Source organism: Triticum urartu, chromosome 3A, assembly GCF_056163025.1.
Source record: "Triticum urartu cultivar PI428250 chromosome 3A, HENAU_Tu73, whole genome shotgun sequence".
Classification (NCBI taxonomy): Eukaryota; Viridiplantae; Streptophyta; class Magnoliopsida; order Poales; family Poaceae; genus Triticum; species Triticum urartu.
Genome location: NC_141875.1, coordinates 592,843,131 through 592,855,591, shown reverse-complemented (window position 1 = coordinate 592,855,591; position 12,461 = coordinate 592,843,131).

The following is a 12,461-nucleotide window of genomic DNA, read 5'->3' as shown; positions in this document are numbered from 1 at the left end:
ACGGGTGTAAGACAGTTTTACACATGCAAAAACACTTAGGGTTAACTTGACGAGCCTAGCATGTACAGACATGGCCTCGGAACACAGAAGACCGAAAGGTCGAGCATGAGTCGTATAGAAGATACGATCAACATGAAGATGTTCACCGACGTTGACTAGTCCGTCTCACGCACAGATCGAACACGGCCTAGTTGACTCGGATCATGTAATCACTTAGATGACTAGAGGGATGTCTATCTAAGTGGGAGTTCATAAGATGAACTTAATTATCCTGAACATAGTCAAAAATGATTTTGCAAATTATGTCGTAGCTCGCGTTTTCAGTTCTACTGTTTAGATATGTTCCTAGAAAAAAAATTAGTTGAAAGTTGATAGTAGCAATTATGCGGACTAGGTCCGTAAACTGAGGATTGTCCTCATTGCTTCATAGAAGGCTTATGTCCTTAATGCACCGCTCAGTGTGCTGAACCTCGAACGTTGTCTGTGGATGTTGCGAACATCTGACATACACATTTTGATAACTACATGATAGTTCAGTTAAACGGTTTAGAGTTGAGGCACCAAAGACATTTTGAAACGTCGCGAAACATATGAGATGTTTTGAGGGCTGAAATTGGGATTTCAAGCTCGTGCCCACGTCAAGAGGTATAAGACCTCCGACGATTTTCTTAGCCTGCAAACTAAGGGAGAAAAGCTCAATTGTTGAGCTTGTGCTCAGATTGTCTGAGTACAACAATCATTTGAATCGAGTGGGAGTTATTCTTCCAGATAAGATAGTGATGTTTCTCCGGAGTCATTACCACCAAGCTGCTAGAGCTTCGTGATGAACTATAATATATCGGGGACATGTATGATGATCCTTGAGATGTTCGTGATGTTTGACACCACAAAAGTAGAAATCAAGAAGGAGCATCAATTGTTGATGGTTGGTGAAACCACTAGTTTCAAGAAGGGCAAGGGCACGAAGGGATACTTCATAAAACGGCAATTCAGCTGCTGCTCTAGTGAAGAAACCCAAGGTTGAACCCAAACCCGAGACTGAGTTCTTCTATAATAAGGGGAACAGCCACTGGAACAGAATTACCCTAGATACTTGGTAGATGAGAAGGCTGGCAAGGTCGATAGAAGTATATTGGATATACATTGTGTTGATGTGTACTTTACTAGTACTCCTAGTAGCACCAGGGTATTAGATACCGGTTCGGTTGCTAAGTGTTAGTAACTCGAAATAAAAGGCTACGGAATAAACGGAGACTAGCTAAAGGTGAGATGACGATATGTGTTGGAAGTATTTCCAAGGTTGATCAAATATCGTACGCTCCCTCTACCATCGAGATTGGTATTAAAACCTAAATAATTGTTATTTGGTGTTTGCGTTGAGCATAGACATGACTGGATTATGTCTATCGCAATACGGTTATTCATTTAAGGAGAATAATGGTTACTCTGTTTATTTGAATAATACCTTCAATGGTCTTACACCTAAAATGAATGGTTTATTGAATCTCGATCGTAGTGATACACATGTTCATGCCAAAAGATAGTAATGATAGTACCACCTACTTGTGGCACTGCCAAGTAAGTCATATCGGTATAAAACGCATGAAGAAGCTCCATGTTGATGGATCTTTGGGCTCACTCATTTTTGAAAAGTTTGAGACATGCGAACCATGTCTATTGGTGTATATGCATGAAGAAACTCCATGCAAATGGACCATTTGAACTCACTTGATTTCGAATCACTTGAGACATGCAAATCATACCACATGGGCAAGATGACTGAAAGCCTCGTTTTCAGTAAAATGGAACTAGAAAGCAACTTGTTGGAAGAAATACATTTTGATGTGTGCAGTCCAATGAGTGCTAAGGCGTGTAGTGGATATCGTTGTGTTCTTACTTCACAGATGATTTGAGTAGATATTGAGTATATTTACTTGATGAATCACGAGTCTGAATTATTGAAAGGTTCAAGTAATTTCAGGGTGAAGTTGAAAGATCGTCGTAACAAGAGGATAAAAAGATCTATGATATGATCATAGAGATGAATATCTGAATTACGAGTTTGGCACAGAATTAAGACATTGTGGAAATTGTTTCACAACTAATACAGCCTGGAACACCATAGTGTGATGGTGTGTCTGAACATCATAACTGCACCCTATTGGATATGATGCATACCATGATGTCTCTTATCGAATTACCACGATAGTTTATGGGTTAGGCATTAGAGACAACCACATTCACTTTAAATAGGGAACCACGTAATTCCGATGAGATGACACCGTATGAACTATGGTTTAGAGAAACCTAAGCTGTCATTTCTTAAAAGTGTGGGGCTGCGACGCTTATGTGAAAAAGTTTCAGGCTGATAAGCTCGAACCCAAAGCGGATAAATGCATCTTCATAGGACACCCAAAACAGTTGGGTATACCTCCTGTCTCAGATCCGAAAGCAATAAGGGATTGTTTCTAGAATCAGGTCCTTTCTCGAGGAAAAGTTTCTCTTGAAAGAATTGAGTGGGAGGATGGTGGAGACTTGATTGAACCGTCTCTTCAACTAGTGTGTGGCAGGGCACAAGAAGTTGTTCCTGTGGCACCTACACCAATTGAAGTGGAAGCTTATGATATTGATCATGAGACTTTGGATCAAGTCACTCCCAAACCTCGTGGGATGACAAGGATGCGTACTACTTCAGAGTGGTACGTAATCCTGTCTTGGAAGTCATGTTGCTAGACAACAATGAACCTACGAGCTATGGAGAAGCGATGGTGGGCCTGGATTCCGATAAATGGCTCGAGGCCATAAAATCTGAGAGAGGATCCATGTATGAAAACAAAGTGTAGACTTTGGAAGAACTACTTGATGGTCGTGAGGCTGTTGAGTACAGATGGATTTAAAAGGAAGACGGACAATGATGGTAAATGTCACCATTAAGAAAGCTCGACTTGTCGTTAAGAAGTTTCCCGACAAGTTCAAGGAGTTGACTACGGTGAAACTTTCTCACTCGTAGCGATGCTAAGAGTCTGTTGGAATTATATTAGCGATTACTGCATTATTTATGAAATCTTGCAGATAGGATGTCAAAACATTGTTTCCTCGACAATTTTCTTGAGGAAAGGTTGTATGTGATACAACCGGATGATTTTGTCAATCCTGAAAGATGCTAATAAGTATGCAAAGCTCCAGCAATCCTTCTAAGGACTGGGGTGAGCATCTCGGAGTTGGAATGTATGCTTTGATGAGATGATCAAAGATTTTGGGTGTATACAAAGTTTATGAGAAACTTGTATTTCCAAAAGAAGTGAGTGGGAGCACTATAGAATTTCTGATGAGTATATGTTGTTGACATATTATTGATCAGAAATGACGTAGAATTTCTGGAAAGCATATAGGGTTATTTGGAAAGTGTTTTTCAATGGAAAACCTGGATTAAGCTACTTGAGCATTGAGCATCAAGATCTATAAGGATAGATCAAAACGCTTAATGGTACTTTCAAATGAGCACATACCTTGACATGATCTTGAAAGAGTTCAAGATGGATCAGTCAAAGAAGGAGTTCTTGCCTGAGTTCTAAGGTATGAAGTTAAGACTTAAAGCTCGACCACGACAGAATAGAGAGGAAGGACGAAGGTCGTTCCCTATGCTTAAGACATAGGCTCTATAGTATGCTATGCTGTGTACCGCACCTGAAGTGTGCCTTGCCATGAGTCAGTCAAGGGGTACAAGAGTGATCCATGAATGGATCATAGGACAGCGGTCAAAGTTATCCTTAGTAACTAGTGGACTAAGGAATTTTCTCGGTTATGGAGGTGGTAAAAGAGTTCGTCGTAAAGGGTTACGTCGATGCAAGCTTAACACCTATCCGGATAGCTCTGAGTAGAGATACCGGATACGTATAATGGAGCAACAACTTAGAACAGCTCCAAGTAGAACAGTTATTTGGAATAGCTCCAAATAAAACATGGTAGCTACATCTAGGAGATGACATAGAGACTTGTAAAGCACACACGGATCTGAAAGGTTCAGACCCGTTGACTAAAACCTCTCTCACAAGCAACATGATCAAACCTAGAACTCATTGAGTGTTAATCACATAGTGATGTGAACTAGACTACTGACTCTAGTAAACTCTTGGGTGTTATTCACATGGCGATGTGACCTGTGAGTGTTAATCACATGGCGATGTGAACTAGATTATTGACTCTAGTGCAAGTGGGAGACTGTTGGAAATATGCCCTAGAGGCAATAATAAATTGGTTATTATTATATTTCCTTGTTCATGATAATCGTTTATTATCCATGCTATAATTGTATTGATAGGAAACTCAGATACATGTGTGGATACATAGACAACACCATGTCCCTCGTAAGCCTCTAGTTGACTAGCTCGTTGATCAATAGATGGTTACGGTTTCCAGACCATGGACATTGAATGTCGTTGATAACGGGATCACATCATTAGGAGAATGATGTGATGGACAAGACCCAATTCTAAGCCTAGCACAAAGATCGTGTAGTTCGTATGCTAAAGCTATTCTAATGTCAAGTATCATTTCCTTAGACCATGAGATTGTGCAACTCCCGGATACCGTAGGAATGCCTTGGGTGTATCAAACGTCACAACGTAACTGGGTGACTATAAAGGTGCACTACAGGTATCTCCGAAAGTGTCTGTTGGGTTGGCACGAATCAAGACTGGGATTTGTCACTCCGTGTAAGCGGAGAGGTATCTCTGGGCCCACTCGGTAGGACATCTTCATATGCGCAATGTGACCAAGGAGTTGATCACGGGATGATGTGTTACGGAACGAGTAAAGAGACTTGCCGGTAACGAGATTGAACAAGGTATAGGGATACCGACGATCGAATCTCGGGCAAGTACAATACCGCTCGACAAAGGGAATTGTATACGGGATTGATTGAGTCCTTGACATCGTGGTTCATCCGATGAGATCATCGTGGAACATGTGGGAGCCAACATGGGTATCCAGATCCCGTTGTTGGTTATTGACCGGAGAACGTCTCGGTCATGTCTGCATGTCTCCCGAACCCGTAGGGTCTACACACTTAAGGTTCGATGACGCTAGGGTTATAAAGGAAGCTTGTATGTGGTTACCGAATGTTGTTCGGAGTCCCGGATGAGATCCCGGACGTCACGAGGAGTTCCGGAATGGTCCGGAGGTAAAGATTTATATATAGGAAGTCCTGTTTCGGCCATCGGGACAAGTTTCGGGGTCATCGGTATTGTACCGGGACCACCGGAAGGGTCCCGGGGGCCCACCGGGTGGGGCCACCTGCCCCCGGGGGCCACATGGGCTGTAGGGGGTGCGCCTTGGCCTACATGGGCCAAGGGCACCAGCCCCAAGAGGCCCATGCGCCTGGGGAAACCCTAAAGGAAGAGTCCCAGAAGGGGAAGGCACCTCTTAGGTGCCTTGGGGGGAAGGACTCCTCCCCTGGCCGCCGCCCCCTAGGAGATTGGATCTCCTAGGGCTGGCGCACCCCCCCTTTGGGATCCCTATATATAGTGAGGGTAGGAGGGCCTCTTGAGACACACCTTTGCCTTTGGTGCAGCCCTCCCTCTCTCCAATTCCTTCTCCTCACCCGTGGTGCTTAGGCGAAGCCCTGCAGGATTGCCACGCTCCTCCACCACCACCATGCCGTTGTGCTGCTGTTGGATGGAATCTTCCTCAACCTATCCCTCTCTCCTTGCTGGATCAAGGCGTGGGAGACGTCACCGGGCTGTACGTGTGTTGAATGCGGAGGTGCCGTGCGTTCGGCACTTGGTCATCGGTGATTTGAATCACGACGAGTACGACTCCATCAACCCCGTTCACTTGAACGCTTCCGCTTAGCAATCTACAAGGGTATGTAGATGCACTCTCCTTCCCCTCGTTGCTGGTCTCTCCATAGATAGATCTTGGTGACACGTAGGAAAATTTTGAATTTCTGCTACGTTCCCCAACAGAAGGTTCTTCCTGGAACTTGAACTTGAATCATCCATCGCTCCTCTTCTGGTAAAGTGGCATTGTAGGTCCCGGTAAAGCTTGGAATTCCTATGTTCGGGTACCTAGTGACTTCCTGCAAGTGTCATCCAAAAGGTGCTTCTTCATCTGGTTGTGCAAACTTGTTCCTTGCATCCGCCATCCTAAAGAGTAGAAAATGGAGAGGAGTCAGAAATGAGAAGAGAGTAGTGATCTATGGCTTCTAGCTTAGTGGTCATGTCCTACACTCAGCGTGTGCTCTGATACCATCTTGTAGCGACCCGACCTCAAACGGTAAAGTCTCTGTGCCTCAGTGTCATCCCTGGATCGGTAATACTGACACACACAGTACTCGAGGATTTATAACAGAGTAGCAATCACACACTTATTTCATCGATGTCTCCAAAGAGAACTTATTACAATAAATATGGCTTAAGGCCATCTAAAACGACAACAACGGAAGGCTTGGAAGATAAAGTGGGTCCATCAACTCCAACGGCATAGCTGAGCTGCACGGCAACGACCTAGCGAACCTTACTCCTCATCTGAAAAAGTCTGCAACATAATATGTTGCAGCCTGAAAACGGGTTAGCGCATGGAATATGCTGGCAAAGTAACACAGTAGAGCAAGAACAGAATAATGCTATCACTACATTCATATTTTGCTGGTGGAAAGCTCTATGGTTACAGTTTTGCGAAAAGCCAATTTTTCCCTACAACAAAGGAATAGATTTTAATTTAACTATCATGGTAGTTGAAACATCATTGAGAAGGTTCCTCCAACTCAATCCCAATTAAAGTAATTATCAACCCAACAATATTAATTTAGAGTGATGAGATACTTAAGATACTCCAAGTACTAGATACTCAAGATGTCCATAACCGGGGACACGGCTAACCATGATTAGTTTGTACACTCTACAGAGGTTTGCGCACTTTTCCCCACAAGGCTCGATCTCCTCCGTTGGATTTCTCGCACTACATGGTGTTTGAGAAACGGATGACCGAGACACAGTCTTTCAGAAACATTAACTCTCTACTCCGGGCAGACCATACCAAACCTACAACCCACTACCTGTTGATCCACCTCTTCAAGAGCTTCACGTAACTTACTCAACTATGCTAGAGCCCATAATAGCTTGTGGCTGCACACGGAAGTTTCTAGCATGAATCATCTCAGTTCCCTTTGAGCCTGGGTGGCGGTCCATAGGAAGATCACACGGGTACTCCGAGATTTCCAAAAATAGAGGCAACACTGGGTACTCCAGGTGCCTCAATCCACCCAGATGTGTATTTAAGTTGCCACCTTAAGTTGAACCATTAATTAACAATATCACATTTGTCATGGATTTCACTCACCCAAACCACGTCTACGAGCATAGCATAACAATATAAGCAACACGTAGAAGTAATTCCCAAGGGTTTGAATGTAACAAGGCAATAGGTTCTACCTCATCAACTACTTCCAAACCCACATGTTAATAACATCCTAACCATGAAATGTTTGAGGATTGGAACTAATGCATAAAAACTGGGTGATAAAGGGGTATGATCAAAGTGTTACTTGCCTTGCTGACGATCCGCGAAACCTTGGGACTCCAAATAACACGCTTCGCACTCCGAGAATTCTACCGCAAACAAACAATAGCATACATAAGCAATCAAGCAAAGAAGCACGGGTAAAACTCAAATAAGAAGGTCTAACCAGAAAGTTCAACTTAAGAACTGCGGTTTGCAAAAAGAATCAAATCGAACGGGGCAACGAAACTCAAACGTCGAAAGAAACAAGATCCATTTACTAATCTGGACCTAGGTCAAATTTTACAGTAGCAAAAGCTTGTTAAAGTTGGTTAAACAAAAAGAGGGTCTCAAGACGAAGATCTAGGTGCTTGAATCGCCTGATTCCGACTAACGAGCGAAAAGATAGACTAGAACGAAAATCGGATTAGAAATCGCGATCAGAAATAATCGCGGAAAAATCCGATAAAAGAAAACTGACGAACAGGCTAACGAATGAGCATTCGTTATCTGTAACTAACGAGCGAAAACCATTCGTTAAAACGAACGTACGGACGAACGTCTGCTAAAAATAAAAACCGGGAAAAACCGGCGAACCGAGAAAAAAAACGAACTAGGGTTTTCTTTAAAAAAGCCGGATCAGTTTTCTTTTTTAAAAAAACCGGCGACTACCTCGTCGGTCCGGCGAGTCATGGCGGCGACGGCGAGGCGAGGCGCGGCAGCGGACGAGGCGGCGGCGCGGCAAGGCAGCGGCGGCGGCGCGGTAAGGCGACGGCGGCTTCGCGGCAGCGGGCTGGGCGGGGTGGCGGTGGTCGGGTGGTGGTGGTCGGGGGGCGGGGGTATATAAGGGGAGGGGGCAAGAGGCGGCGGGGAGGGGAGTCCGGCTCGGACTCTCCGAGTCGGCGGCGGCGCGGCGCGGCTGGTCTCTTGGAGAGGAGACGGCGCGCGGGAGGGTTCGGGCCGGCGGCTGGGCTTTGGCCCAATTAGCCACGCGCACACTTTTTTTATATAATTCCGCCGAACAAAAAAATCCTAGAAAATAAAATAAAAATCTAAAAATGCCAAAACAAATTTTCACCGTCTAAATGAAATATTTAGAACGAGATGAACATTTTCCTGGCCCTAAAATGCTATTTTGAAAACGTGCAATTTTTCTATTGCAAATAAAATGCAAATAAAAACAAATATTGATTTTAATATTTTTCCTTAAATATTTCATTTATTTTGGAGAATTCATATTATCTCCCCTCATATATTTTATTATGAAATATTTTCGGAGAGAAAAATAATTAAAACCAAACTCCTCGTTTCAAAATTTGATAAAATCAAATTTGAAAACCGGGGAAATCCCAAACTCTCTCCGAGGGTCCTTGAGTTGCTTAGGACTTCGAGGATCGCGAGACGAAATGCAATAAAATATGATATGCAAGAATGATCTATGTATAACATCCCAAATTGAAAATTTGGGATGTTACAAGATTGCAATCCTACATGTCCTATTATTCTTGGTACACCTTTCCTTAGAACGATTGGTTCAATTATTGACATGAAAGAAGGAAATTTTAGATTCCAATTTCCGTTAAGGAAGGGCATGGAATACTTTCCTAGGAAGAAAATTAAATTGCTTTATGAATCAATTATGAGAGCCATTTATGGATTGCATACCAAAGATGGCAATACTTAGATCAATTCTTGTTGTTATGCCTAGCTAGGGGCATTGAACAATAGCGCTTGTTGGGAGGCAACCCAATTTTATTTTTGTTCTTTACTTTTTGTTCATGTTTAGTAATAAATAATTCTTCTAGACTCTGTTATGATTGTGTTTTTATGTTTTAATTAGTGTTTGTGCCAAGCAAAGCCTTTGGGATCTTCTTGGGTGATTATTGTTTGATCTTGCTGATAAAAACAGAAAGTATGCGCTCACGAAAATAATTTTCACTTTTTACCAGAGAGCAATAAAATACCAATTACAAGTGCAGTAGATCAATATACAAATTTTCCTGGTCGTCCTAATTTTTGAGAATTATTGGAGTTACAGAAGTATTCGAAACATCCAGATTGCTACAGATTGTTCTGTTTTGACAAATTCTGTTTTTCGTGTGTTGTTTGCTTATTTTGATGAATATATGGCTAGTATCGGGGGGAATGCAGTAGGTTTAACACCAATATAAATAAATAATGAGTTCATTATAGTACCTTAAAGTGGTGGTTTATTTTCTTGTACTAATGGAGCTCATGAGATTTTCTGTTGAGTTTTGTGTTGTGAAGTTTTCAAGTTTTTGGTTAAAGATTTGATGGATTTTGGAATAAGGAGTGGCAAGAGCCTAAGATTGGGGATGCCCAAGGCACCCCAAGGTAAAATTCAAGGATAACCAAAAGCCTAAGCTTGGGGATGCCCTGGAAGGCACCCCCTCTTTCGTCTTCGTCTATCGGTAACTTTACTTGAGGCTATATTTTTATTCACCACATGATATGTATTTTGCTTGGAGCGTCTTGTATGATTTGAGTCTTTGCTTTTTAGTTGACCACAATCATCCTTGCTGTACACACCTTTTGGGAGAGACACGCATGAATCGGAATTTATTAGAATACTCTATGTGCTTCACCTATATCTTTTGAGCTAGATAATTTTGCTCTAGTGCTTCACTTATATCATTTTAGAGCAAGGTGATGGTTTTATTTTATAAAAATTATTGATCTCTCATGATTCACTTATATTATTTTGAGAGTCTTTTAGAACAGCATGGTAATTTGCTGTGGCTATAAAACTAGTCCTAATATGATGGGCATCCAAGATGGGTATAATAAAAACTTTCATATAAAGTGCGTTGAATACTATGAGAAGTTTGATGCTTGATAGTTGTTTTAAGACATGAGGATGGTGATATTAGAGTCATGCTAGTAAATTAATTGTGAATTTGAGAAATACTTGTGTTGAGGCTTGCAAGTCCCGTAGCATGCACGTATGGTAACCGTTGTGTAACAAATTTGAAGCATGAGGTATTTCTTTGATTGTCTACCTTATGAGTGGCGGTCGGGGACGAGCGGTGGTCTTTCCTACCAATCTACCCCCCTAGGATCATGCGCATAGTTCTTGGTTTTTGATGACTTGTAGATTTTTGCAATAAGTATGTGAGTTCTTTATGACTACTGTTGAGTCCATGGATTATACACACTCTCACCCTTCCACCATTGCTAGCCTCTCAAATATCGTGCAACTTTCACTAGTACCATAAACCCACCATTTACCTTCCTCAAAACAGCCACCATACCTACCTATTATGGCATTTCCATAGCCATTCCGAGATATATTGCCATGCAACCTTCCGCCATTCCGTTTATTATGACACGCTCCATCATTGTCAGATTGCCTTGCATGATCATGTAGTTGACATCTTATTTGTGGCAAAGCCACCATTCATAATTTTTTCATACATGTCACTCTTGATTCATCGCACATCCCGGCACACCGCCGGAGGCACGCATATAGAGTCATATTTTTGTTCTAAGTATCGAGTTGTAAATAAATAGAAGTGTGATGATCGTCATTATTAGAGCATTGTCCCATGTGAGGAAAAAAGAGAAAAAGAGGCCAAAGAAGCCAAACAAAAAAAGAGAGAAAAATAGAGAAGGGACACTGCTACTATCCTTTTTCCACAGTTGTGCTTCAAAGTAGCACCATGATCTTCATGATAGAGAGTCTCTTATTTTGTCACTTTCATATACTAGTGGGAAATTTTCATTATAGAACTTGGCTTGTATATTCCAACGATGGGCTTCCTCAAATGCCCTAGGTCTTTGTGAGAAAGCAAGTTGGATGCACACCCACTTAGTTTCTTTTGAAGAGCTTTCATACATTTATAGCTCTTGTGCATCCGTTGCATGCCAATCCCTACTCACTCACATTGATATCTATTGATGGGCATCTCCATATCCCATTGATACGCCTAGTTGATGTGAGACCATCTTCCTCCTTTTTGTCTTCTCCACAACCACCACTCTAATCCACCTATAGTGCTATGTCCATGGCTCACGCTCATGTATTGCGTGAAAGTTAAAAAAGTTTGAGAATACTAACGTATGAAACAATTGCTTGGCTTGTCATCGGGGTTTTGCATGATTTGAATATTTTGTGTGACGAAGATGGATCATAACCAAAGTATATGATTTTGTAGGGATGAACTTTCTTTGGACATGTTATTTTGAGAAGACATAATTACTTTGTTAGTATGCTTGAAGTATTATTATTTTTATGTCAATATTAAACTTTTGTCTTGAATCTTTCGGATCTGAACATTCATGTGACAGTAAAGAAAATCACATTGATAAATATGTTAGGTAGCATTCCACATCAAAAATTCTGTTTTTATCATTTACCTACTCGAGGACGAGCATGAATTAAGCTTGGGGATGCTTGATACGTCTCCAACGTATCTATAATTTTTTATTGTTCCATGCTATCATATTATCCATTTTGGATGTTCTATGGGCTTTAATATGCTCTTTTCTATTATTTTTAGGACTAACCTATTAACCGGAGGCCCAGTGCCAGTTTCTGTTTTTTGCCTATTTAGAGTTTCGCAGGAAAGGAATACCAAACGGAATGAAACCTTTGCAATGATCTTTCTTGGACCAAAAGCAATCCAGAAGAGTTGGAGTTGAAGTCTGCAACTCCCGAGGCGGCCACGAGGAAGGAGGGCGCACACAGGGGGGTAGGCGCGCCCCCACCCTCATGGGCCCCTCATAGCTCCGCCGACGTACTTCTTTTGCCTATATATACTCTTATACCCTAGAAACATCAGGGGGAGCCATGAAACCACTTTTCCACCGCCGCAACCTTTTGTACTCGTGAGATCCCATCTTGGGGGCTTTTTCGGTGATCTGCCGGAAGGGGAATCGATCGCGGAGGGCTTCTACATCAACACCATGGCCATTCCAATGAAGCGTGAGTAGTTTACCAT